General features: G+C 52.1%; 62 non-coding genes across 62 annotated transcripts; 41 read left to right on the forward strand and 21 right to left on the reverse strand.

Annotated features, from left to right (window-relative positions):
* Positions 1-36: 36 nt before the first annotated feature.
* Positions 37-109, forward strand: Trnav-aac (transfer RNA valine (anticodon AAC)). Its single transcript has one exon. It is a non-coding gene; the product is annotated as a tRNA-Val (tRNA).
* A 195-nt stretch (positions 110-304) lies between these two features.
* On the reverse strand, positions 305-376 carry Trnap-agg (transfer RNA proline (anticodon AGG)). Its single transcript has one exon. It is a non-coding gene; the product is annotated as a tRNA-Pro (tRNA).
* Positions 377-787: 411 nt separating this feature from the next.
* On the forward strand, positions 788-860 carry Trnav-cac (transfer RNA valine (anticodon CAC)). The gene has a single exon. It is a non-coding gene; the product is annotated as a tRNA-Val (tRNA).
* A 158-nt stretch (positions 861-1018) lies between these two features.
* Trnav-aac (transfer RNA valine (anticodon AAC)) lies at positions 1019-1091 on the forward strand. The gene has a single exon. It is a non-coding gene; the product is annotated as a tRNA-Val (tRNA).
* A 195-nt stretch (positions 1092-1286) lies between these two features.
* On the reverse strand, positions 1287-1358 carry Trnap-agg (transfer RNA proline (anticodon AGG)). Its single transcript has one exon. It is a non-coding gene; the product is annotated as a tRNA-Pro (tRNA).
* A 411-nt stretch (positions 1359-1769) lies between these two features.
* On the forward strand, positions 1770-1842 carry Trnav-cac (transfer RNA valine (anticodon CAC)). Its single transcript has one exon. It is a non-coding gene; the product is annotated as a tRNA-Val (tRNA).
* Positions 1843-2000: 158 nt separating this feature from the next.
* Trnav-aac (transfer RNA valine (anticodon AAC)) lies at positions 2001-2073 on the forward strand. The gene has a single exon. It is a non-coding gene; the product is annotated as a tRNA-Val (tRNA).
* Positions 2074-2268: 195 nt separating this feature from the next.
* Trnap-agg (transfer RNA proline (anticodon AGG)) lies at positions 2269-2340 on the reverse strand. Its single transcript has one exon. It is a non-coding gene; the product is annotated as a tRNA-Pro (tRNA).
* Positions 2341-2751: 411 nt separating this feature from the next.
* Trnav-cac (transfer RNA valine (anticodon CAC)) lies at positions 2752-2824 on the forward strand. The gene has a single exon. It is a non-coding gene; the product is annotated as a tRNA-Val (tRNA).
* Positions 2825-2982: 158 nt separating this feature from the next.
* Trnav-aac (transfer RNA valine (anticodon AAC)) lies at positions 2983-3055 on the forward strand. The gene has a single exon. It is a non-coding gene; the product is annotated as a tRNA-Val (tRNA).
* A 195-nt stretch (positions 3056-3250) lies between these two features.
* Trnap-agg (transfer RNA proline (anticodon AGG)) lies at positions 3251-3322 on the reverse strand. The gene has a single exon. It is a non-coding gene; the product is annotated as a tRNA-Pro (tRNA).
* Positions 3323-3733: 411 nt separating this feature from the next.
* Trnav-cac (transfer RNA valine (anticodon CAC)) lies at positions 3734-3806 on the forward strand. Its single transcript has one exon. It is a non-coding gene; the product is annotated as a tRNA-Val (tRNA).
* Positions 3807-3964: 158 nt separating this feature from the next.
* Trnav-aac (transfer RNA valine (anticodon AAC)) lies at positions 3965-4037 on the forward strand. The gene has a single exon. It is a non-coding gene; the product is annotated as a tRNA-Val (tRNA).
* Positions 4038-4232: 195 nt separating this feature from the next.
* On the reverse strand, positions 4233-4304 carry Trnap-agg (transfer RNA proline (anticodon AGG)). Its single transcript has one exon. It is a non-coding gene; the product is annotated as a tRNA-Pro (tRNA).
* A 411-nt stretch (positions 4305-4715) lies between these two features.
* Trnav-cac (transfer RNA valine (anticodon CAC)) lies at positions 4716-4788 on the forward strand. Its single transcript has one exon. It is a non-coding gene; the product is annotated as a tRNA-Val (tRNA).
* A 158-nt stretch (positions 4789-4946) lies between these two features.
* Trnav-aac (transfer RNA valine (anticodon AAC)) lies at positions 4947-5019 on the forward strand. Its single transcript has one exon. It is a non-coding gene; the product is annotated as a tRNA-Val (tRNA).
* A 195-nt stretch (positions 5020-5214) lies between these two features.
* Positions 5215-5286, reverse strand: Trnap-agg (transfer RNA proline (anticodon AGG)). The gene has a single exon. It is a non-coding gene; the product is annotated as a tRNA-Pro (tRNA).
* A 411-nt stretch (positions 5287-5697) lies between these two features.
* Positions 5698-5770, forward strand: Trnav-cac (transfer RNA valine (anticodon CAC)). The gene has a single exon. It is a non-coding gene; the product is annotated as a tRNA-Val (tRNA).
* Positions 5771-5928: 158 nt separating this feature from the next.
* Trnav-aac (transfer RNA valine (anticodon AAC)) lies at positions 5929-6001 on the forward strand. Its single transcript has one exon. It is a non-coding gene; the product is annotated as a tRNA-Val (tRNA).
* Positions 6002-6196: 195 nt separating this feature from the next.
* Trnap-agg (transfer RNA proline (anticodon AGG)) lies at positions 6197-6268 on the reverse strand. The gene has a single exon. It is a non-coding gene; the product is annotated as a tRNA-Pro (tRNA).
* A 411-nt stretch (positions 6269-6679) lies between these two features.
* Trnav-cac (transfer RNA valine (anticodon CAC)) lies at positions 6680-6752 on the forward strand. The gene has a single exon. It is a non-coding gene; the product is annotated as a tRNA-Val (tRNA).
* Positions 6753-6910: 158 nt separating this feature from the next.
* Trnav-aac (transfer RNA valine (anticodon AAC)) lies at positions 6911-6983 on the forward strand. The gene has a single exon. It is a non-coding gene; the product is annotated as a tRNA-Val (tRNA).
* Positions 6984-7178: 195 nt separating this feature from the next.
* On the reverse strand, positions 7179-7250 carry Trnap-agg (transfer RNA proline (anticodon AGG)). Its single transcript has one exon. It is a non-coding gene; the product is annotated as a tRNA-Pro (tRNA).
* A 411-nt stretch (positions 7251-7661) lies between these two features.
* Trnav-cac (transfer RNA valine (anticodon CAC)) lies at positions 7662-7734 on the forward strand. Its single transcript has one exon. It is a non-coding gene; the product is annotated as a tRNA-Val (tRNA).
* Positions 7735-7892: 158 nt separating this feature from the next.
* Trnav-aac (transfer RNA valine (anticodon AAC)) lies at positions 7893-7965 on the forward strand. The gene has a single exon. It is a non-coding gene; the product is annotated as a tRNA-Val (tRNA).
* A 195-nt stretch (positions 7966-8160) lies between these two features.
* Trnap-agg (transfer RNA proline (anticodon AGG)) lies at positions 8161-8232 on the reverse strand. Its single transcript has one exon. It is a non-coding gene; the product is annotated as a tRNA-Pro (tRNA).
* Positions 8233-8643: 411 nt separating this feature from the next.
* Positions 8644-8716, forward strand: Trnav-cac (transfer RNA valine (anticodon CAC)). The gene has a single exon. It is a non-coding gene; the product is annotated as a tRNA-Val (tRNA).
* A 158-nt stretch (positions 8717-8874) lies between these two features.
* Trnav-aac (transfer RNA valine (anticodon AAC)) lies at positions 8875-8947 on the forward strand. Its single transcript has one exon. It is a non-coding gene; the product is annotated as a tRNA-Val (tRNA).
* A 195-nt stretch (positions 8948-9142) lies between these two features.
* Positions 9143-9214, reverse strand: Trnap-agg (transfer RNA proline (anticodon AGG)). Its single transcript has one exon. It is a non-coding gene; the product is annotated as a tRNA-Pro (tRNA).
* Positions 9215-9625: 411 nt separating this feature from the next.
* Positions 9626-9698, forward strand: Trnav-cac (transfer RNA valine (anticodon CAC)). Its single transcript has one exon. It is a non-coding gene; the product is annotated as a tRNA-Val (tRNA).
* A 158-nt stretch (positions 9699-9856) lies between these two features.
* Trnav-aac (transfer RNA valine (anticodon AAC)) lies at positions 9857-9929 on the forward strand. Its single transcript has one exon. It is a non-coding gene; the product is annotated as a tRNA-Val (tRNA).
* Positions 9930-10124: 195 nt separating this feature from the next.
* Positions 10125-10196, reverse strand: Trnap-agg (transfer RNA proline (anticodon AGG)). The gene has a single exon. It is a non-coding gene; the product is annotated as a tRNA-Pro (tRNA).
* A 411-nt stretch (positions 10197-10607) lies between these two features.
* Trnav-cac (transfer RNA valine (anticodon CAC)) lies at positions 10608-10680 on the forward strand. Its single transcript has one exon. It is a non-coding gene; the product is annotated as a tRNA-Val (tRNA).
* A 158-nt stretch (positions 10681-10838) lies between these two features.
* On the forward strand, positions 10839-10911 carry Trnav-aac (transfer RNA valine (anticodon AAC)). The gene has a single exon. It is a non-coding gene; the product is annotated as a tRNA-Val (tRNA).
* A 195-nt stretch (positions 10912-11106) lies between these two features.
* On the reverse strand, positions 11107-11178 carry Trnap-agg (transfer RNA proline (anticodon AGG)). Its single transcript has one exon. It is a non-coding gene; the product is annotated as a tRNA-Pro (tRNA).
* Positions 11179-11589: 411 nt separating this feature from the next.
* Positions 11590-11662, forward strand: Trnav-cac (transfer RNA valine (anticodon CAC)). The gene has a single exon. It is a non-coding gene; the product is annotated as a tRNA-Val (tRNA).
* A 158-nt stretch (positions 11663-11820) lies between these two features.
* Trnav-aac (transfer RNA valine (anticodon AAC)) lies at positions 11821-11893 on the forward strand. Its single transcript has one exon. It is a non-coding gene; the product is annotated as a tRNA-Val (tRNA).
* Positions 11894-12088: 195 nt separating this feature from the next.
* Positions 12089-12160, reverse strand: Trnap-agg (transfer RNA proline (anticodon AGG)). The gene has a single exon. It is a non-coding gene; the product is annotated as a tRNA-Pro (tRNA).
* Positions 12161-12571: 411 nt separating this feature from the next.
* Trnav-cac (transfer RNA valine (anticodon CAC)) lies at positions 12572-12644 on the forward strand. Its single transcript has one exon. It is a non-coding gene; the product is annotated as a tRNA-Val (tRNA).
* A 158-nt stretch (positions 12645-12802) lies between these two features.
* On the forward strand, positions 12803-12875 carry Trnav-aac (transfer RNA valine (anticodon AAC)). Its single transcript has one exon. It is a non-coding gene; the product is annotated as a tRNA-Val (tRNA).
* Positions 12876-13070: 195 nt separating this feature from the next.
* Positions 13071-13142, reverse strand: Trnap-agg (transfer RNA proline (anticodon AGG)). Its single transcript has one exon. It is a non-coding gene; the product is annotated as a tRNA-Pro (tRNA).
* Positions 13143-13553: 411 nt separating this feature from the next.
* Trnav-cac (transfer RNA valine (anticodon CAC)) lies at positions 13554-13626 on the forward strand. Its single transcript has one exon. It is a non-coding gene; the product is annotated as a tRNA-Val (tRNA).
* A 158-nt stretch (positions 13627-13784) lies between these two features.
* Trnav-aac (transfer RNA valine (anticodon AAC)) lies at positions 13785-13857 on the forward strand. Its single transcript has one exon. It is a non-coding gene; the product is annotated as a tRNA-Val (tRNA).
* Positions 13858-14052: 195 nt separating this feature from the next.
* Trnap-agg (transfer RNA proline (anticodon AGG)) lies at positions 14053-14124 on the reverse strand. Its single transcript has one exon. It is a non-coding gene; the product is annotated as a tRNA-Pro (tRNA).
* Positions 14125-14535: 411 nt separating this feature from the next.
* Positions 14536-14608, forward strand: Trnav-cac (transfer RNA valine (anticodon CAC)). The gene has a single exon. It is a non-coding gene; the product is annotated as a tRNA-Val (tRNA).
* Positions 14609-14763: 155 nt separating this feature from the next.
* On the forward strand, positions 14764-14836 carry Trnav-aac (transfer RNA valine (anticodon AAC)). Its single transcript has one exon. It is a non-coding gene; the product is annotated as a tRNA-Val (tRNA).
* Positions 14837-15031: 195 nt separating this feature from the next.
* On the reverse strand, positions 15032-15103 carry Trnap-agg (transfer RNA proline (anticodon AGG)). Its single transcript has one exon. It is a non-coding gene; the product is annotated as a tRNA-Pro (tRNA).
* A 411-nt stretch (positions 15104-15514) lies between these two features.
* Positions 15515-15587, forward strand: Trnav-cac (transfer RNA valine (anticodon CAC)). The gene has a single exon. It is a non-coding gene; the product is annotated as a tRNA-Val (tRNA).
* Positions 15588-15745: 158 nt separating this feature from the next.
* Trnav-aac (transfer RNA valine (anticodon AAC)) lies at positions 15746-15818 on the forward strand. The gene has a single exon. It is a non-coding gene; the product is annotated as a tRNA-Val (tRNA).
* A 195-nt stretch (positions 15819-16013) lies between these two features.
* Trnap-agg (transfer RNA proline (anticodon AGG)) lies at positions 16014-16085 on the reverse strand. The gene has a single exon. It is a non-coding gene; the product is annotated as a tRNA-Pro (tRNA).
* A 411-nt stretch (positions 16086-16496) lies between these two features.
* On the forward strand, positions 16497-16569 carry Trnav-cac (transfer RNA valine (anticodon CAC)). Its single transcript has one exon. It is a non-coding gene; the product is annotated as a tRNA-Val (tRNA).
* A 158-nt stretch (positions 16570-16727) lies between these two features.
* Trnav-aac (transfer RNA valine (anticodon AAC)) lies at positions 16728-16800 on the forward strand. Its single transcript has one exon. It is a non-coding gene; the product is annotated as a tRNA-Val (tRNA).
* Positions 16801-16995: 195 nt separating this feature from the next.
* On the reverse strand, positions 16996-17067 carry Trnap-agg (transfer RNA proline (anticodon AGG)). The gene has a single exon. It is a non-coding gene; the product is annotated as a tRNA-Pro (tRNA).
* Positions 17068-17478: 411 nt separating this feature from the next.
* On the forward strand, positions 17479-17551 carry Trnav-cac (transfer RNA valine (anticodon CAC)). Its single transcript has one exon. It is a non-coding gene; the product is annotated as a tRNA-Val (tRNA).
* Positions 17552-17709: 158 nt separating this feature from the next.
* Trnav-aac (transfer RNA valine (anticodon AAC)) lies at positions 17710-17782 on the forward strand. Its single transcript has one exon. It is a non-coding gene; the product is annotated as a tRNA-Val (tRNA).
* A 195-nt stretch (positions 17783-17977) lies between these two features.
* Positions 17978-18049, reverse strand: Trnap-agg (transfer RNA proline (anticodon AGG)). The gene has a single exon. It is a non-coding gene; the product is annotated as a tRNA-Pro (tRNA).
* A 411-nt stretch (positions 18050-18460) lies between these two features.
* On the forward strand, positions 18461-18533 carry Trnav-cac (transfer RNA valine (anticodon CAC)). The gene has a single exon. It is a non-coding gene; the product is annotated as a tRNA-Val (tRNA).
* Positions 18534-18691: 158 nt separating this feature from the next.
* On the forward strand, positions 18692-18764 carry Trnav-aac (transfer RNA valine (anticodon AAC)). The gene has a single exon. It is a non-coding gene; the product is annotated as a tRNA-Val (tRNA).
* Positions 18765-18959: 195 nt separating this feature from the next.
* On the reverse strand, positions 18960-19031 carry Trnap-agg (transfer RNA proline (anticodon AGG)). Its single transcript has one exon. It is a non-coding gene; the product is annotated as a tRNA-Pro (tRNA).
* Positions 19032-19442: 411 nt separating this feature from the next.
* Trnav-cac (transfer RNA valine (anticodon CAC)) lies at positions 19443-19515 on the forward strand. The gene has a single exon. It is a non-coding gene; the product is annotated as a tRNA-Val (tRNA).
* Positions 19516-19673: 158 nt separating this feature from the next.
* Positions 19674-19746, forward strand: Trnav-aac (transfer RNA valine (anticodon AAC)). The gene has a single exon. It is a non-coding gene; the product is annotated as a tRNA-Val (tRNA).
* A 195-nt stretch (positions 19747-19941) lies between these two features.
* On the reverse strand, positions 19942-20013 carry Trnap-agg (transfer RNA proline (anticodon AGG)). Its single transcript has one exon. It is a non-coding gene; the product is annotated as a tRNA-Pro (tRNA).
* Positions 20014-20245: the final 232 nt, after the last annotated feature.

Below are 20245 nucleotides of genomic sequence, written 5' to 3' on the forward strand. Positions count from 1 at the left end.
GCACGAGTTGCCTCTAAGGTAAGGCGCACACAAGTAGTTTCCGTGGTGTAGCGGTTATCACGTCTGCCTAACACGCAGAAGGTCCCCGGTTCGATCCCGGGCGGAAACACTTTTTCATCATTAAAAACAAGACATAGTAACATGCATCTGCTTCCATCTGTACCCAAAAACCTTCGTAATCGCCTTCACACGTCGGATCAGAGTGTCAATTGCTCACATCAAATATGAAATTCATTTGATACTGCCGCCGAGCATTTTGCGTCGACTCAGCCACTCACGTGCGATCAGTTTGCACAAAACGCTGGGGCTCCTCCGGGATTTGAACCCGGGACCTCCTGCACCCTAAGCAGGAATCATACCCCTAGACCAACGAGCCACCTGACATGGCGAATGACTATAATTTCAGTGCACTGGGTCCCTCGATGTGGTCCAGGGTGCTCTGGAAAGTCTCGTGTAGGCTGGCGGGATGGGGGCGGCGCGAATTCCCGCGGTCGGCGGCCTTCCTGGGCTATTGGTACCTTCATGTAGAGCTGCCGCTGGGCTCGCACTCCCTGCTGCTAAGAAAGTGATTGCTTTTGCTGCTATGACTTACAATCACGACTGCGGGAAAAACCGCTATCTCGTTAGGGGTGCTACGGCAGACAAACTCTCGAGCACCCGAAGACTTCTTGTGCCCTCGGCTGTAATGGTTTCCAGGCTGTCAAAAGAACCGTCGCGTGTGCATTCGCGGACGGGAGACAGGCTGAGGTAATTTCGAGGGAACGGGGATGGACTCCTCACGTCCGCAGTTTCCGTAGTGTAGCGGTTATCACGTCTGCTTCACACGCAGAAGGTCCCCGGTTCGATCCCGGGCGGGAACAGTATTTTCCTGAATATGTCGTATTGTACTCCAGTGAGCCACGACATGTGAGGATCTTCTGCATGTACCTTTGTTATGCAAGTAGCGCATTTATTTAATTTTTTAGTTACGATGACAACATCAGCACGAGTTGCCTCTAAGGTAAGGCGCACACAAGTAGTTTCCGTGGTGTAGCGGTTATCACGTCTGCCTAACACGCAGAAGGTCCCCGGTTCGATCCCGGGCGGAAACACTTTTTCATCATTAAAAACAAGACATAGTAACATGCATCTGCTTCCATCTGTACCCAAAAACCTTCGTAATCGCCTTCACACGTCGGATCAGAGTGTCAATTGCTCACATCAAATATGAAATTCATTTGATACTGCCGCCGAGCATTTTGCGTCGACTCAGCCACTCACGTGCGATCAGTTTGCACAAAACGCTAGGGCTCGTCCGGGATTTGAACCCGGGACCTCCTGCACCCTAAGCAGGAATCATACCCCTAGACCAACGAGCCACCTGACATGGCGAATGACTATAATTTCAGTGCACTGGGTCCCTCGATGTGGTCCAGGGTGCTCTGGAAAGTCTCGTGTAGGCTGGCGGGATGGGGGCGGCGCGAATTCCCGCGGTCGGCGGCCTTCCTGGGCTATTGGTACCTTCATGTAGAGCTGCCGCTGGGCTCGCACTCCCTGCTGCTAAGAAAGTGATTGCTTTTGCTGCTATGACTTACAATCACGACTGCGGGAAAAACCGCTGTCTCGTTAGGGGTGCTACGGCAGACAAACTCTCGAGCACCCGAAGACTTCTTGTGCCCTCGGCTGTAATGGTTTCCAGGCTGTCAAAAGAACCGTCGCGTGTGCATTCGCGGACGGGAGACAGGCTGAGGTAATTTCGAGGGAACGGGGATGGACTCCTCACGTCCGCAGTTTCCGTAGTGTAGCGGTTATCACGTCTGCTTCACACGCAGAAGGTCCCCGGTTCGATCCCGGGCGGGAACAGTATTTTCCTGAATATGTCGTATTGTACTCCAGTGAGCCACGACATGTGAGGATCTTCTGCATGTACCTTTGTTATGCAAGTAGCGCATTTATTTAATTTTTTAGTTACGATGACAACATCAGCACGAGTTGCCTCTAAGGTAAGGCGCACACAAGTAGTTTCCGTGGTGTAGCGGTTATCACGTCTGCCTAACACGCAGAAGGTCCCCGGTTCGATCCCGGGCGGAAACACTTTTTCATCATTAAAAACAAGACATAGTAACATGCATCTGCTTCCATCTGTACCCAAAAACCTTCGTAATCGCCTTCACACGTCGGATCAGAGTGTCAATTGCTCACATCAAATATGAAATTCATTTGATACTGCCGCCGAGCATTTTGCGTCGACTCAGCCACTCACGTGCGATCAGTTTGCACAAAACGCTAGGGCTCGTCCGGGATTTGAACACGGGACCTCCTGCACCCTAAGCAGGAATCATACCCCTAGACCAACGAGCCACCTGACATGGCGAATGACTATAATTTCAGTGCACTGGGTCCCTCGATGTGGTCCAGGGTGCTCTGGAAAGTCTCGTGTAGGCTGGCGGGATGGGGGCGGCGCGAATTCCCGCGGTCGGCGGCCTTCCTGGGCTATTGGTACCTTCATGTAGAGCTGCCGCTGGGCTCGCACTCCCTGCTGCTAAGAAAGTGATTGCTTTTGCTGCTATGACTTACAATCACGACTGCGGGAAAAACCGCTGTCTCGTTAGGGGTGCTACGGCAGACAAACTCTCGAGCACCCGAAGACTTCTTGTGCCCTCGGCTGTAATGGTTTCCAGGCTGTCAAAAGAACCGTCGCGTGTGCATTCGCGGACGGGAGACAGGCTGAGGTAATTTCGAGGGAACGGGGATGGACTCCTCACGTCCGCAGTTTCCGTAGTGTAGCGGTTATCACGTCTGCTTCACACGCAGAAGGTCCCCGGTTCGATCCCGGGCGGGAACAGTATTTTCCTGAATATGTCGTATTGTACTCCAGTGAGCCACGACATGTGAGGATCTTCTGCATGTACCTTTGTTATGCAAGTAGCGCATTTATTTAATTTTTTAGTTACGATGACAACATCAGCACGAGTTGCCTCTAAGGTAAGGCGCACACAAGTAGTTTCCGTGGTGTAGCGGTAATCACGTCTGCCTAACACGCAGAAGGTCCCCGGTTCGATCCCGGGCGGAAACACTTTTTCATCATTAAAAACAAGACATAGTAACATGCATCTGCTTCCATCTGTACCCAAAAACCTTCGTAATCGCCTTCACACGTCGGATCAGAGTGTCAATTGCTCACATCAAATATGAAATTCATTTGATACTGCCGCCGAGCATTTTGCGTCGACTCAGCCACTCACGTGCGATCAGTTTGCACAAAACGCTAGGGCTCGTCCGGGATTTGAACACGGGACCTCCTGCACCCTAAGCAGGAATCATACCCCTAGACCAACGAGCCACCTGACATGGCGAATGACTATAATTTCAGTGCACTGGGTCCCTCGATGTGGTCCAGGGTGCTCTGGAAAGTCTCGTGTAGGCTGGCGGGATGGGGGCGGCGCGAATTCCCGCGGTCGGCGGCCTTCCTGGGCTATTGGTACCTTCATGTAGAGCTGCCGCTGGGCTCGCACTCCCTGCTGCTAAGAAAGTGATTGCTTTTGCTGCTATGACTTACAATCACGACTGCGGGAAAAACCGCTATCTCGTTAGGGGTGCTACGGCAGACAAACTCTCGAGCACCCGAAGACTTCTTGTGCCCTCGGCTGTAATGGTTTCCAGGCTGTCAAAAGAACCGTCGCGTGTGCATTCGCGGACGGGAGACAGGCTGAGGTAATTTCGAGGGAACGGGGATGGACTCCTCACGTCCGCAGTTTCCGTAGTGTAGCGGTTATCACGTCTGCTTCACACGCAGAAGGTCCCCGGTTCGATCCCGGGCGGGAACAGTATTTTCCTGAATATGTCGTATTGTACTCCAGTGAGCCACGACATGTGAGGATCTTCTGCATGTACCTTTGTTATGCAAGTAGCGCATTTATTTAATTTTTTAGTTACGATGACAACATCAGCACGAGTTGCCTCTAAGGTAAGGCGCACACAAGTAGTTTCCGTGGTGTAGCGGTTATCACGTCTGCCTAACACGCAGAAGGTCCCCGGTTCGATCCCGGGCGGAAACACTTTTTCATCATTAAAAACAAGACATAGTAACATGCATCTGCTTCCATCTGTACCCAAAAACCTTCGTAATCGCCTTCACACGTCGGATCAGAGTGTCAATTGCTCACATCAAATATGAAATTCATTTGATACTGCCGCCGAGCATTTTGCGTCGACTCAGCCACTCACGTGCGATCAGTTTGCACAAAACGCTGGGGCTCGTCCGGGATTTGAACCCGGGACCTCCTGCACCCTAAGCAGGAATCATACCCCTAGACCAACGAGCCACCTGACATGGCGAATGACTATAATTTCAGTGCACTGGGTCCCTCGATGTGGTCCAGGGTGCTCTGGAAAGTCTCGTGTAGGCTGGCGGGATGGGGGCGGCGCGAATTCCCGCGGTCGGCGGCCTTCCTGGGCTATTGGTACCTTCATGTAGAGCTGCCGCTGGGCTCGCACTCCCTGCTGCTAAGAAAGTGATTGCTTTTGCTGCTATGACTTACAATCACGACTGCGGGAAAAACCGCTATCTCGTTAGGGGTGCTACGGCAGACAAACTCTCGAGCACCCGAAGACTTCTTGTGCCCTCGGCTGTAATGGTTTCCAGGCTGTCAAAAGAACCGTCGCGTGTGCATTCGCGGACGGGAGACAGGCTGAGGTAATTTCGAGGGAACGGGGATGGACTCCTCACGTCCGCAGTTTCCGTAGTGTAGCGGTTATCACGTCTGCTTCACACGCAGAAGGTCCCCGGTTCGATCCCGGGCGGGAACAGTATTTTCCTGAATATGTCGTATTGTACTCCAGTGAGCCACGACATGTGAGGATCTTCTGCATGTACCTTTGTTATGCAAGTAGCGCATTTATTTAATTTTTTAGTTACGATGACAACATCAGCACGAGTTGCCTCTAAGGTAAGGCGCACACAAGTAGTTTCCGTGGTGTAGCGGTTATCACGTCTGCCTAACACGCAGAAGGTCCCCGGTTCGATCCCGGGCGGAAACACTTTTTCATCATTAAAAACAAGACATAGTAACATGCATCTGCTTCCATCTGTACCCAAAAACCTTCGTAATCGCCTTCACACGTCGGATCAGAGTGTCAATTGCTCACATCAAATATGAAATTCATTTGATACTGCCGCCGAGCATTTTGCGTCGACTCAGCCACTCACGTGCGATCAGTTTGCACAAAACGCTAGGGCTCGTCCGGGATTTGAACCCGGGAACTCCTGCACCCTAAGCAGGAATCATACCCCTAGACCAACGAGCCACCTGACATGGCGAATGACTATAATTTCAGTGCACTGGGTCCCTCGATGTGGTCCAGGGTGCTCTGGAAAGTCTCGTGTAGGCTGGCGGGATGGGGGCGGCGCGAATTCCCGCGGTCGGCGGCCTTCCTGGGCTATTGGTACCTTCATGTAGAGCTGCCGCTGGGCTCGCACTCCCTGCTGCTAAGAAAGTGATTGCTTTTGCTGCTATGACTTACAATCACGACTGCGGGAAAAACCGCTATCTCGTTAGGGGTGCTACGGCAGACAAACTCTCGAGCACCCGAAGACTTCTTGTGCCCTCGGCTGTAATGGTTTCCAGGCTGTCAAAAGAACCGTCGCGTGTGCATTCGCGGACGGGAGACAGGCTGAGGTAATTTCGAGGGAACGGGGATGGACTCCTCACGTCCGCAGTTTCCGTAGTGTAGCGGTTATCACGTCTGCTTCACACGCAGAAGGTCCCCGGTTCGATCCCGGGCGGGAACAGTATTTTCCTGAATATGTCGTATTGTACTCCAGTGAGCCACGACATGTGAGGATCTTCTGCATGTACCTTTGTTATGCAAGTAGCGCATTTATTTAATTTTTTAGTTACGATGACAACATCAGCACGAGTTGCCTCTAAGGTAAGGCGCACACAAGTAGTTTCCGTGGTGTAGCGGTTATCACGTCTGCCTAACACGCAGAAGGTCCCCGGTTCGATCCCGGGCGGAAACACTTTTTCATCATTAAAAACAAGACATAGTAACATGCATCTGCTTCCATCTGTACCCAAAAACCTTCGTAATCGCCTTCACACGTCGGATCAGAGTGTCAATTGCTCACATCAAATATGAAATTCATTTGATACTGCCGCCGAGCATTTTGCGTCGACTCAGCCACTCACGTGCGATCAGTTTGCACAAAACGCTGGGGCTCGTCCGGGATTTGAACCCGGGACCTCCTGCACCCTAAGCAGGAATCACACCCCTAGACCAACGAGCCACCTGACATGGCGAATGACTATAATTTCAGTGCACTGGGTCCCTCGATGTGGTCCAGGGTGCTCTGGAAAGTCTCGTGTAGGCTGGCGGGATGGGGGCGGCGCGAATTCCCGCGGTCGGCGGCCTTCCTGGGCTATTGGTACCTTCATGTAGAGCTGCCGCTGGGCTCGCACTCCCTGCTGCTAAGAAAGTGATTGCTTTTGCTGCTATGACTTACAATCACGACTGCGGGAAAAACCGCTATCTCGTTAGGGGTGCTACGGCAGACAAACTCTCGAGCACCCGAAGACTTCTTGTGCCCTCGGCTGTAATGGTTTCCAGGCTGTCAAAAGAACCGTCGCGTGTGCATTCGCGGACGGGAGACAGGCTGAGGTAATTTCGAGGGAACGGGGATGGACTCCTCACGTCCGCAGTTTCCGTAGTGTAGCGGTTATCACGTCTGCTTCACACGCAGAAGGTCCCCGGTTCGATCCCGGGCGGGAACAGTATTTTCCTGAATATGTCGTATTGTACTCCAGTGAGCCACGACATGTGAGGATCTTCTGCATGTACCTTTGTTATGCAAGTAGCGCATTTATTTAATTTTTTAGTTACGATGACAACATCAGCACGAGTTGCCTCTAAGGTAAGGCGCACACAAGTAGTTTCCGTGGTGTAGCGGTTATCACGTCTGCCTAACACGCAGAAGGTCCCCGGTTCGATCCCGGGCGGAAACACTTTTTCATCATTAAAAACAAGACATAGTAACATGCATCTGCTTCCATCTGTACCCAAAAACCTTCGTAATCGCCTTCACACGTCGGATCAGAGTGTCAATTGCTCACATCAAATATGAAATTCATTTGATACTGCCGCCGAGCATTTTGCGTCGACTCAGCCACTCACGTGCGATCAGTTTGCACAAAACGCTAGGGCTCGTCCGGGATTTGAACACGGGACCTCCTGCACCCTAAGCAGGAATCATACCCCTAGACCAACGAGCCACCTGACATGGCGAATGACTATAATTTCAGTGCACTGGGTCCCTCGATGTGGTCCAGGGTGCTCTGGAAAGTCTCGTGTAGGCTGGCGGGATGGGGGCGGCGCGAATTCCCGCGGTCGGCGGCCTTCCTGGGCTATTGGTACCTTCATGTAGAGCTGCCGCTGGGCTCGCACTCCCTGCTGCTAAGAAAGTGATTGCTTTTGCTGCTATGACTTACAATCACGACTGCGGGAAAAACCGCTATCTCGTTAGGGGTGCTACGGCAGACAAACTCTCGAGCACCCGAAGACTTCTTGTGCCCTCGGCTGTAATGGTTTCCAGGCTGTCAAAAGAACCGTCGCGTGTGCATTCGCGGACGGGAGACAGGCTGAGGTAATTTCGAGGGAACGGGGATGGACTCCTCACGTCCGCAGTTTCCGTAGTGTAGCGGTTATCACGTCTGCTTCACACGCAGAAGGTCCCCGGTTCGATCCCGGGCGGGAACAGTATTTTCCTGAATATGTCGTATTGTACTCCAGTGAGCCACGACATGTGAGGATCTTCTGCATGTACCTTTGTTATGCAAGTAGCGCATTTATTTAATTTTTTAGTTACGATGACAACATCAGCACGAGTTGCCTCTAAGGTAAGGCGCACACAAGTAGTTTCCGTGGTGTAGCGGTTATCACGTCTGCCTAACACGCAGAAGGTCCCCGGTTCGATCCCGGGCGGAAACACTTTTTCATCATTAAAAACAAGACATAGTAACATGCATCTGCTTCCATCTGTACCCAAAAACCTTCGTAATCGCCTTCACACGTCGGATCAGAGTGTCAATTGCTCACATCAAATATGAAATTCATTTGATACTGCCGCCGAGCATTTTGCGTCGACTCAGCCACTCACGTGCGATCAGTTTGCACAAAACGCTAGGGCTCGTCCGGGATTTGAACACGGGACCTCCTGCACCCTAAGCAGGAATCATACCCCTAGACCAACGAGCCACCTGACATGGCGAATCACTATAATTTCAGTGCACTGGGTCCCTCGATGTGGTCCAGGGTGCTCTGGAAAGTCTCGTGTAGGCTGGCGGGATGGGGGCGGCGCGAATTCCCGCGGTCGGCGGCCTTCCTGGGCTATTGGTACCTTCATGTAGAGCTGCCGCTGGGCTCGCACTCCCTGCTGCTAAGAAAGTGATTGCTTTTGCTGCTATGACTTACAATCACGACTGCGGGAAAAACCGCTATCTCGTTAGGGGTGCTACGGCAGACAAACTCTCGAGCACCCGAAGACTTCTTGTGCCCTCGGCTGTAATGGTTTCCAGGCTGTCAAAAGAACCGTCGCGTGTGCATTCGCGGACGGGAGACAGGCTGAGGTAATTTCGAGGGAACGGGGATGGACTCCTCACGTCCGCAGTTTCCGTAGTGTAGCGGTTATCACGTCTGCTTCACACGCAGAAGGTCCCCGGTTCGATCCCGGGCGGGAACAGTATTTTCCTGAATATGTCGTATTGTACTCCAGTGAGCCACGACATGTGAGGATCTTCTGCATGTACCTTTGTTATGCAAGTAGCGCATTTATTTAATTTTTTAGTTACGATGACAACATCAGCACGAGTTGCCTCTAAGGTAAGGCGCACACAAGTAGTTTCCGTGGTGTAGCGGTTATCACGTCTGCCTAACACGCAGAAGGTCCCCGGTTCGATCCCGGGCGGAAACACTTTTTCATCATTAAAAACAAGACATAGTAACATGCATCTGCTTCCATCTGTACCCAAAAACCTTCGTAATCGCCTTCACACGTCGGATCAGAGTGTCAATTGCTCACATCAAATATGAAATTCATTTGATACTGCCGCCGAGCATTTTGCGTCGACTCAGCCACTCACGTGCGATCAGTTTGCACAAAACGCTAGGGCTCGTCCGGGATTTGAACCCGGGACCTCCTGCACCCTAAGCAGGAATCATACCCCTAGACCAACGAGCCACCTGACATGGCGAATGACTATAATTTCAGTGCACTGGGTCCCTCGATGTGGTCCAGGGTGCTCTGGAAAGTCTCGTGTAGGCTGGCGGGATGGGGGCGGCGCGAATTCCCGCGGTCGGCGGCCTTCCTGGGCTATTGGTACCTTCATGTAGAGCTGCCGCTGGGCTCGCACTCCCTGCTGCTAAGAAAGTGATTGCTTTTGCTGCTATGACTTACAATCACGACTGCGGGAAAAACCGCTATCTCGTTAGGGGTGCTACGGCAGACAAACTCTCGAGCACCCGAAGACTTCTTGTGCCCTCGGCTGTAATGGTTTCCAGGCTGTCAAAAGAACCGTCGCGTGTGCATTCGCGGACGGGAGACAGGCTGAGGTAATTTCGAGGGAACGGGGATGGACTCCTCACGTCCGCAGTTTCCGTAGTGTAGCGGTTATCACGTCTGCTTCACACGCAGAAGGTCCCCGGTTCGATCCCGGGCGGGAACAGTATTTTCCTGAATATGTCGTATTGTACTCCAGTGAGCCACGACATGTGAGGATCTTCTGCATGTACCTTTGTTATGCAAGTAGCGCATTTATTTAATTTTTTAGTTACGATGACAACATCAGCACGAGTTGCCTCTAAGGTAAGGCGCACACAAGTAGTTTCCGTGGTGTAGCGGTTATCACGTCTGCCTAACACGCAGAAGGTCCCCGGTTCGATCCCGGGCGGAAACACTTTTTCATCATTAAAAACAAGACATAGTAACATGCATCTGCTTCCATCTGTACCCAAAAACCTTCGTAATCGCCTTCACACGTCGGATCAGAGTGTCAATTGCTCACATCAAATATGAAATTCATTTGATACTGCCGCCGAGCATTTTGCGTCGACTCAGCCACTCACGTGCGATCAGTTTGCACAAAACGCTAGGGCTCGTCCGGGATTTGAACACGGGACCTCCTGCACCCTAAGCAGGAATCATACCCCTAGACCAACGAGCCACCTGACATGGCGAATCACTATAATTTCAGTGCACTGGGTCCCTCGATGTGGTCCAGGGTGCTCTGGAAAGTCTCGTGTAGGCTGGCGGGATGGGGGCGGCGCGAATTCCCGCGGTCGGCGGCCTTCCTGGGCTATTGGTACCTTCATGTAGAGCTGCCGCTGGGCTCGCACTCCCTGCTGCTAAGAAAGTGATTGCTTTTGCTGCTATGACTTACAATCACGACTGCGGGAAAAACCGCTATCTCGTTAGGGGTGCTACGGCAGACAAACTCTCGAGCACCCGAAGACTTCTTGTGCCCTCGGCTGTAATGGTTTCCAGGCTGTCAAAAGAACCGTCGCGTGTGCATTCGCGGACGGGAGACAGGCTGAGGTAATTTCGAGGGAACGGGGATGGACTCCTCACGTCCGCAGTTTCCGTAGTGTAGCGGTTATCACGTCTGCTTCACACGCAGAAGGTCCCCGGTTCGATCCCGGGCGGGAACAGTATTTTCCTGAATATGTCGTATTGTACTCCAGTGAGCCACGACATGTGAGGATCTTCTGCATGTACCTTTGTTATGCAAGTAGCGCATTTATTTAATTTTTTAGTTACGATGACAACATCAGCACGAGTTGCCTCTAAGGTAAGGCGCACACAAGTAGTTTCCGTGGTGTAGCGGTTATCACGTCTGCCTAACACGCAGAAGGTCCCCGGTTCGATCCCGGGCGGAAACACTTTTTCATCATTAAAAACAAGACATAGTAACATGCATCTGCTTCCATCTGTACCCAAAAACCTTCGTAATCGCCTTCACACGTCGGATCAGAGTGTCAATTGCTCACATCAAATATGAAATTCATTTGATACTGCCGCCGAGCATTTTGCGTCGACTCAGCCACTCACGTGCGATCAGTTTGCACAAAACGCTAGGGCTCGTCCGGGATTTGAACCCGGGACCTCCTGCACCCTAAGCAGGAATCATACCCCTAGACCAACGAGCCACCTGACATGGCGAATGACTATAATTTCAGTGCACTGGGTCCCTCGATGTGGTCCAGGGTGCTCTGGAAAGTCTCGTGTAGGCTGGCGGGATGGGGGCGGCGCGAATTCCCGCGGTCGGCGGCCTTCCTGGGCTATTGGTACCTTCATGTAGAGCTGCCGCTGGGCTCGCACTCCCTGCTGCTAAGAAAGTGATTGCTTTTGCTGCTATGACTTACAATCACGACTGCGGGAAAAACCGCTATCTCGTTAGGGGTGCTACGGCAGACAAACTCTCGAGCACCCGAAGACTTCTTGTGCCCTCGGCTGTAATGGTTTCCAGGCTGTCAAAAGAACCGTCGCGTGTGCATTCGCGGACGGGAGACAGGCTGAGGTAATTTCGAGGGAACGGGGATGGACTCCTCACGTCCGCAGTTTCCGTAGTGTAGCGGTTATCACGTCTGCTTCACACGCAGAAGGTCCCCGGTTCGATCCCGGGCGGGAACAGTATTTTCCTGAATATGTCGTATTGTACTCCAGTGAGCCACGACATGTGAGGATCTTCTGCATGTACCTTTGTTATGCAAGTAGCGCATTTATTTAATTTTTTAGTTACGATGACAACATCAGCACGAGTTGCCTCTAAGGTAAGGCGCACACAAGTAGTTTCCGTGGTGTAGCGGTTATCACGTCTGCCTAACACGCAGAAGGTCCCCGGTTCGATCCCGGGCGGAAACACTTTTTCATCATTAAAAACAAGACATAGTAACATGCATCTGCTTCCATCTGTACCCAAAAACCTTCGTAATCGCCTTCACACGTCGGATCAGAGTGTCAATTGCTCACATCAAATATGAAATTCATTTGATACTGCCGCCGAGCATTTTGCGTCGACTCAGCCACTCACGTGCGATCAGTTTGCACAAAACGCTAGGGCTCGTCCGGGATTTGAACACGGGACCTCCTGCACCCTAAGCAGGAATCATACCCCTAGACCAACGAGCCACCTGACATGGCGAATGACTATAATTTCAGTGCACTGGGTCCCTCGATGTGGTCCAGGGTGCTCTGGAAAGTCTCGTGTAGGCTGGCGGGATGGGGGCGGCGCGAATTCCCGCGGTCGGCGGCCTTCCTGGGCTATTGGTACCTTCATGTAGAGCTGCCGCTGGGCTCGCACTCCCTGCTGCTAAGAAAGTGATTGCTTTTGCTGCTATGACTTACAATCACGACTGCGGGAAAAACCGCTATCTCGTTAGGGGTGCTACGGCAGACAAACTCTCGAGCACCCGAAGACTTCTTGTGCCCTCGGCTGTAATGGTTTCCAGGCTGTCAAAAGAACCGTCGCGTGTGCATTCGCGGACGGGAGACAGGCTGAGGTAATTTCGAGGGAACGGGGATGGACTCCTCACGTCCGCAGTTTCCGTAGTGTAGCGGTTATCACGTCTGCTTCACACGCAGAAGGTCCCCGGTTCGATCCCGGGCGGGAACAGTATTTTCCTGAATATGTCGTATTGTACTCCAGTGAGCCACGACATGTGAGGATCTTCTGCATGTACCTTTGTTATGCAAGTAGCGCATTTATTTAATTTTTTAGTTACGATGACAACATCAGCACGAGTTGCCTCTAAGGTAAGGCGCACACAAGTAGTTTCCGTGGTGTAGCGGTTATCACGTCTGCCTAACACGCAGAAGGTCCCCGGTTCGATCCCGGGCGGAAACACTTTTTCATCATTAAAAACAAGACATAGTAACATGCATCTGCTTCCATCTGTACCCAAAAACCTTCGTAATCGCCTTCACACGTCGGATCAGAGTGTCAATTGCTCACATCAAATATGAAATTCATTTGATACTGCCGCCGAGCATTTTGCGTCGACTCAGCCACTCACGTGCGATCAGTTTGCACAAAACGCTAGGGCTCGTCCGGGATTTGAACCCGGGACCTCCTGCACCCTAAGCAGGAATCATACCCCTAGACCAACGAGCCACCTGACATGGCGAATGACTATAATTTCAGTGCACTGGGTCCCTCGATGTGGTCCAGGGTGCTCTGGAAAGTCTCGTGTAGGCTGGCGGGATGGGGGCGGCGCGAATTCCCGCGGTCGGCGGCCTTCCTGGGCTATTGGTACCTTCATGTAGAGCTGCCGCTGGGCTCGCACTCCCTGCTGCTAAGAAAGTGATTGCTTTTGCTGCTATGACTTACAATCACGACTGCGGGAAAAACCGCTATCTCGTTAGGGGTGCTACGGCAGACAAACTCTCGAGCACCCGAAGACTTCTTGTGCCCTCGGCTGTAATGGTTTCCAGGCTGTCAAAAGAACCGTCGCGTGTGCATTCGCGGACGGGAGACAGGCTGAGGTAATTTCGAGGGAACGGGGATGGACTCCTCACGTCCGCAGTTTCCGTAGTGTAGCGGTTATCACGTCTGCTTCACACGCAGAAGGTCCCCGGTTCGATCCCGGGCGGGAACAGTATTTTCCTGAATATGTCGTATTGTACTCCAGTGAGCCACGACATGTGAGGATCTTCTGCATGTACCTTTGTTATGCAAGTAGCGCATTTATTTAATTTTTTAGTTACGATGACAACATCAGCACGAGTTGCCTCTAAGGTAAGGCGCACACAAGTAGTTTCCGTGGTGTAGCGGTTATCACGTCTGCCTAACACGCAGAAGGTCCCCGGTTCGATCCCGGGCGGAAACACTTTTTCATCATTAAAAACAAGACATAGTAACATGCATCTGCTTCCATCTGTACCCAAAAACCTTCGTAATCGCCTTCACACGTCGGATCAGAGTGTCAATTGCTCACATCAAATATGAAATTCATTTGATACTGCCGCCGAGCATTTTGCGTCGACTCAGCCACTCACGTGCGATCAGTTTGCACAAAACGCTAGGGCTCGTCCGGGATTTGAACCCGGGACCTCCTGCACCCTAAGCAGGAATCATACCCCTAGACCAACGAGCCACCTGACATGGCGAATGACTATAATTTCAGTGCACTGGGTCCCTCGATGTGGTCCAGGGTGCTCTGGAAAGTCTCGTGTAGGCTGGCGGGATGGGGGCGGCGCGAATTCCCGCGGTCGGCGGCCTTCCTGGGCTATTGGTACCTTCATGTAGAGCTGCCGCTGGGCTCGCACTCCCTGCTGCTAAGAAAGTGATTGCTTTTGCTGCTATGACTTACAATCACGACTGCGGGAAAAACCGCTATCTCGTTAGGGGTGCTACGGCAGACAAACTCTCGAGCACCCGAAGACTTCTTGTGCCCTCGGCTGTAATGGTTTCCAGGCTGTCAAAAGAACCGTCGCGTGTGCATTCGCGGACGGGAGACAGGCTGAGGTAATTTCGAGGGAACGGGGATGGACTCCTCACGTCCGCAGTTTCCGTAGTGTAGCGGTTATCACGTCTGCTTCACACGCAGAAGGTCCCCGGTTCGATCCCGGGCGGGAACAGTATTTTCCTGAATATGTCGTATTGTACTCCAGTGAGCCACGACATGTGAGGATCTTCTGCATGTACCTTTGTTATGCAAGTAGCGCATTTATTTAATTTTTTAGTTACGATGACAACATCAGCACGAGTTGCCTAGGTAAGGCGCACACAAGTAGTTTCCGTGGTGTAGCGGTTATCACGTCTGCCTAACACGCAGAAGGTCCCCGGTTCGATCCCGGGCGGAAACACTTTTTCATCATTAAAAACAAGACATAGTAACATGCATCTGCTTCCATCTGTACCCAAAAACCTTCGTAATCGCCTTCACACGTCGGATCAGAGTGTCAATTGCTCACATCAAATATGAAATTCATTTGATACTGCCGCCGAGCATTTTGCGTCGACTCAGCCACTCACGTGCGATCAGTTTGCACAAAACGCTAGGGCTCGTCCGGGATTTGAACCCGGGACCTCCTGCACCCTAAGCAGGAATCATACCCCTAGACCAACGAGCCACCTGACATGGCGAATGACTATAATTTCAGTGCACTGGGTCCCTCGATGTGGTCCAGGGTGCTCTGGAAAGTCTCGTGTAGGCTGGCGGGATGGGGGCGGCGCGAATTCCCGCGGTCGGCGGCCTTCCTGGGCTATTGGTACCTTCATGTAGAGCTGCCGCTGGGCTCGCACTCCCTGCTGCTAAGAAAGTGATTGCTTTTGCTGCTATGACTTACAATCACGACTGCGGGAAAAACCGCTATCTCGTTAGGGGTGCTACGGCAGACAAACTCTCGAGCACCCGAAGACTTCTTGTGCCCTCGGCTGTAATGGTTTCCAGGCTGTCAAAAGAACCGTCGCGTGTGCATTCGCGGACGGGAGACAGGCTGAGGTAATTTCGAGGGAACGGGGATGGACTCCTCACGTCCGGAGTTTCCGTAGTGTAGCGGTTATCACGTCTGCTTCACACGCAGAAGGTCCCCGGTTCGATCCCGGGCGGGAACAGTATTTTCCTGAATATGTCGTATTGTACTCCAGTGAGCCACGACATGTGAGGATCTTCTGCATGTACCTTTGTTATGCAAGTAGCGCATTTATTTAATTTTTTAGTTACGATGACAACATCAGCACGAGTTGCCTCTAAGGTAAGGCGCACACAAGTAGTTTCCGTGGTGTAGCGGTTATCACGTCTGCCTAACACGCAGAAGGTCCCCGGTTCGATCCCGGGCGGAAACACTTTTTCATCATTAAAAACAAGACATAGTAACATGCATCTGCTTCCATCTGTACCCAAAAACCTTCGTAATCGCCTTCACACGTCGGATCAGAGTGTCAATTGCTCACATCAAATATGAAATTCATTTGATACTGCCGCCGAGCATTTTGCGTCGACTCAGCCACTCACGTGCGATCAGTTTGCACAAAACGCTAGGGCTCGTCCGGGATTTGAACCCGGGACCTCCTGCACCCTAAGCAGGAATCATACCCCTAGACCAACGAGCCACCTGACATGGCGCATGACTATAATTTCAGTGCACTGGGTCCCTCGATGTGGTCCAGGGTGCTCTGGAAAGTCTCGTGTAGGCTGGCGGGATGGGGGCGGCGCGAATTCCCGCGGTCGGCGGCCTTCCTGGGCTATTGGTACCTTCATGTAGAGCTGCCGCTGGGCTCGCACTCCCTGCTGCTACGAAAGTGATTGCTTTTGCTGCTATGACTTACAATCACGACTGCGGGAAAAACCGCTATCTCGTTAGGGGTGCTACGGCAGACAAACTCTCGAGCACCCGAAGACTTCTTGTGCCCTCGGCTGTAATGGTTTCCAGGCTGTCAAAAGAACCGTCGCGTGTGCATTCGCGGACGGGAGACAGGCTGAGGTAATTTCGAGGGAACGGGGATGGACTCCTCACGTCCGCAGTTTCCGTAGTGTAGCGGTTATCACGTCTGCTTCACACGCAGAAGGTCCCCGGTTCGATCCCGGGCGGGAACAGTATTTTCCTGAATATGTCGTATTGTACTCCAGTGAGCCACGACATGTGAGGATCTTCTGCATGTACCTTTGTTATGCAAGTAGCGCATTTATTTAATTTTTTAGTTACGATGACAACATCAGCACGAGTTGCCTCTAAGGTAAGGCGCACACAAGTAGTTTCCGTGGTGTAGCGGTTATCACGTCTGCCTAACACGCAGAAGGTCCCCGGTTCGATCCCGGGCGGAAACACTTTTTCATCATTAAAAACAAGACATAGTAACATGCATCTGCTTCCATCTGTACCCAAAAACCTTCGTAATCGCCTTCACACGTCGGATCAGAGTGTCAATTGCTCACATCAAATATGAAATTCATTTGATACTGCCGCCGAGCATTTTGCGTCGACTCAGCCACTCACGTGCGAATAGGTTGCATAAAACGCTAGGGCTCGTCCGGGATTTGAACCCGGGACCTCCTGCACCCTAAGCAGGAATCATACCCCTAGTCCAACGAGCCACCTGACATGGCGCATGACTATAATTTCAGTGCACTGGGTCCCTCGATGTGGTCCAGGGTGCTCTGGAAAGTCTCGTGTAGGCTGGCGGGATGGGGGCGGCGCGAATTCCCGCGGTCGGCGGCCTTCCTGGGCTATTGGTACCTTCATGTAGAGCTGCCGCTGGGCTCGCACTCCCTGCTGCTAAGAAAGTGATTGCTTTTGCTGCTATGACTTACAATCACGACTGCGGGAAAAACCGCTATCTCGTTAGGGGTGCTACGGCAGACAAACTCTCGAGCACCCGAAGACTTCTTGTGCCCTCGGCTGTAATGGTTTCCAGGCTGTCAAAAGAACCGTCGCGTGTGCATTCGCGGACGGGAGACAGGCTGAGGTAATTTCGAGGGAACGGGGATGGACTCCTCACGTCCGCAGTTTCCGTAGTGTAGCGGTTATCACGTCTGCTTCACACGCAGAAGGTGCCCGGTTCGATCCCGGGCGGGAACAGTATTTTCCTGAATATGTCGTATTGTACTCCAGTGAGCCACGACATGTGAGGATCTTCTGCATGTACCTTTGTTATGCAAGTAGCGCATTTATTTAATTTTTTAGTTACGATGACAACATCAGCACGAGTTGCCTCTAAGGTAAGGCGCATACAAGTAGTTTCCGTGGTGTAGCGGTTATCACGTCTGCCTAACACGCAGAAGGTCCCCGGTTCGGTCCCGGGCGGAAACACTTTTTCATCATTAAAAACAAGACATAGTAACATGCATCTGCTTCCACCTGTACCCAAAAACCTTCGTAATCGCCTTCACACGTCGGATCAGAGTGTCAATTGCTCACATCAAATATGAAATTCATTTGATACTGCCGCCGAGCATTTTGCGTCGACTCAGCCACTCACGTGCGATCAGTTTGCACAAAACGCTAGGGCTCGTCCGGGATTTGAACCCGGGACCTCCTGCACCCTAAGCAGGAATCATACCCCTAGACCAACGAGCCACCTGACAGGGCGAATGACTATAATTTCAGTGCACTGGGTCCCTCGATGTGGTCCAGGGTGCTCTGGAAAGTCTCGTGTAGGCTGGCGGGATGGGGGCGGCGCGAATTCCCGCGGTCGGCGGCCTTCCTGGGCTATTGGTACCTTCATGTAGAGCTGCCGCTGGGCTCGCACTCCCTGCTGCTAAGAAAGTGATTGCTTTTGCTGCTATGACTTACAATCACGACTGCGGGAAAAACCGCTATCTCGTTAGGGGTGCTACGGCAGACAAACTCTCGAGCACCCGAAGACTTCTTGTGCCCTCGGCTGTAATGGTTTCCAGGCTGTCAAAAGAACCGTCGCGTGTGCATTCGCGGACGGGAGACAGGCTGAGGTAATTTCGAGGGAACGGGGATGGACTCCTCACGTCCGCAGTTTCCGTAGTGTAGCGGTTATCACGTCTGCTTCACACGCAGAAGGTCCCCGGTTCGATCCCGGGCGGGAACAGTATTTTCCTGAATATGTCGTATTGTACTCCAGTGAGCCACGACATGTGAGGATCTTCTGCATGTACCTTTGTTATGCAAGTAGCGCATTTATTTAATTTTTTAGTTACGATGACAACATCAGCACGAGTTGCCTCTAAGGTAAGGCGCACACAAGTAGTTTCCGTGGTGTAGCGGTTATCACGTCTGCCTAACACGCAGAAGGTCCCCGGTTCGATCCCGGGCGGAAACACTTTTTCATCATTAAAAACAAGACATAGTAACATGCATCTGCTTCCATCTGTACCCAAAAACCTTCGTAATCGCCTTCACACGTCGGATCAGAGTGTCAATTGCTCACATAACACGCGATCTAGTGTTGATACTGCCGCCGAGGATTTTGCGTCGACTCAGCCACTCACGTGCGAATAGGTTGCATAAAACGCTAGGGCTCGTCCGGGATTTGAACCCGGGACCTCCTGCACCCTAAGCAGGAATCATACCCCTAGTCCAACGAGCCACCTGACATGGCGCATGACTATAATTTCAGTGCACTGGGTCCCTCGATGTGGTCCAGGGTGCTCTGGAAAGTCTCGTGTAGGCTGGCGGGATGGGGGCGGCGCGAATTCCCGCGGTCGGCGGCCTTCCTGGGCTATTGGTACCTTCATGTAGAGCTGCCGCTGGGCTCGCACTCCCTGCTGCTAAGAAAGTGATTGCTTTTGCTGCTATGACTTACAATCACGACTGCGGGAAAAACCGCTATCTCGTTAGGGGTGCTACGGCAGACAAACTCTCGAGCACCCGAAGACTTCTTGTGCCCTCGGCTGTAATGGTTTCCAGGCTGTCAAAAGAACCGTCGCGTGTGCATTCGCGGACGGGAGACAGGCTGAGGTAATTTCGAGGGAACGGGGATGGACTCCTCACGTCCGCAGTTTCCGTAGTGTAGCGGTTATCACGTCTGCTTCACACGCAGAAGGTGCCCGGTTCGATCCCGGGCGGGAACAGTATTTTCCTGAATATGTCGTATTGTACTCCAGTGAGCCACGACATGTGAGGATCTTCTGCATGTACCTTTGTTATGCAAGTAGCGCATTTATTTAATTTTTTAGTTACGATGACAACATCAGCACGAGTTGCCTCTAAGGTAAGGCGCATACAAGTAGTTTCCGTGGTGTAGCGGTTATCACGTCTGCCTAACACGCAGAAGGTCCCCGGTTCGGTCCCGGGCGGAAACACTTTTTCATCATTAAAAACAAGACATAGTAACATGCATCTGCTTCCACCTGTACCCAAAAACCTTCGTAATCGCCTTCACACGTCGGATCAGAGTGTCAATTGCTCACATCAAATATGAAATTCATTTGATACTGCCGCCGAGCATTTTGCGTCGACTCAGCCACTCACGTGCGATCAGTTTGCACAAAACGCTAGGGCTCGTCCGGGATTTGAACCCGGGACCTCCTGCACCCTAAGCAGGAATCATACCCCTAGACCAACGAGCCACCTGACATGGCGACTGACTATAATTTCAGTGCACTGGGTCCCTCGATGTGGTCCAGGGTGCTCTGGAAAGTCTCGTGTAGGCTGGCGGGATGGGGGCGGCGCGAATTCCCGCGGTCGGCGGCCTTCCTGGGCTATTGGTACCTTCATGTAGAGCTGCCGCTGGGCTCGCACTCCCTGCTGCTAAGAAAGTGATTGCTTTTGCTGCTATGACTTACAATCACGACTGCGGGA

This window comes from Schistocerca gregaria, chromosome 2 (genome assembly GCF_023897955.1).
Source record: "Schistocerca gregaria isolate iqSchGreg1 chromosome 2, iqSchGreg1.2, whole genome shotgun sequence".
NCBI lineage: Eukaryota > Metazoa > Arthropoda > Insecta > Orthoptera > Acrididae > Schistocerca > Schistocerca gregaria.